The following is a 1347-nucleotide window of genomic DNA, read 5'->3' as shown; positions in this document are numbered from 1 at the left end:
TGAAATCACCTGTGTGGGTGAATCCAGGCTATGTTGAGTCTGTAAGCAAGTATTAAAAAAATATCCTTCTCCAGCCTGGAACAACCTGACCTTTTTAAGGCCACTCTCCCTGCCCGTTGGACAGTCAGTGCATGGCACCAAATGTTCTCTCTTTCACTCATATGACAAATTATTTTTAGCTGTTTCCAAGCAAATGATAGAACAACTACACAGTTGTACTATTGCCATTTTTTGCATTTTGAAGCTCAATTTCAGAACCTTTCTGTTTATATTCATCCTTATTGTCTTTGCAAATCAGTCTTATTTTATGTAACACACACAATAAACTGCCTGGCTTTTCCTTTACGTGTCTTTTGTCTTTTGTCTCAAAGCCGAGATGCAGTTTGCTTTCGGTTTTGAAAGCATACTCTCAAATACCTGACACTTATCTCTACTTGTCAGTCATCTCATTGGTTCTCTAAATTAAAGGGTACTCTCAGATTTCATTGAATATTTGATGTAGGTACATTTCTTGTGGCTTTTTAAGGTACCAGATTCTGATGAAAGAGACCAGATGTTAGAATTTGGTGACTTTGAGAAGCCACTGATTCAGTCTGCAGATTTTCAAGCACAACATCTTCCTGTACTACTGCTGTATGTGCAAACTGATCTCCTGGCTTATCTGCAAACATGTTAAATAACTGTTTATTTGTTGAGTTCAACTCCTCCCCTTCAATAACCTTCTTAATTCAGTCAGACAAAGTAGAAACCAAATTAAATGTAAATTAAAATGAAAACTGACATACGAACCGGGCTTTAACAAGAATCCCACTCAACCACTCCATGCTGTGCCACTGTAGTTGCTACCAGAAGATGGTGCTGTTTCTTCACAAATGTTCATTAAAACGTGTTAGTTCTTGCTGTAAGGTGGCTCTGGTCCAGCTGTTTTACCCTTAAATCATCTAATCAGCAGTTGACTAACACCTGGTGCATCAGGTTAACGTGACACAGGACAGAAATCCAGCACTGATCTGGACAGCAGGACTGAAACCATCGCCCACCAGCAGACACTCCAGCAGGTGATTTCACTGATTAGTTCCTCCTCTCAGTGAAATGAGATGATCAGTGAGTGGCACTTTGAATTTGCTTTGGTATTTCAATCATACGTCAGTCCTTAAAGTAGAAATTTGCCAGTTGTACTGCCAAGACTGCCTTTGTTTACAGTGATGTAGTGTATGGAGACCTTTCTGTCAGTATAACTGAAATTATAGGAAGCATAAAATCTGAAAGAATTTTCTAAAAGTACCAGATACAAAGTTTGATATATAGCTCCAGGGTGACTGTGCCTTTGCTGTTGCATCCCCTACT

Source organism: Morone saxatilis, unplaced genomic scaffold, assembly GCF_004916995.1.
Source record: "Morone saxatilis isolate NCDOM2014 unplaced genomic scaffold, NCSU_SB_2.0 Contig11, whole genome shotgun sequence".
In the NCBI taxonomy this organism is placed as follows: Eukaryota; Metazoa; Chordata; class Actinopteri; family Moronidae; genus Morone; species Morone saxatilis.
Note: the sequence above shows the minus strand (reverse complement) of the source record.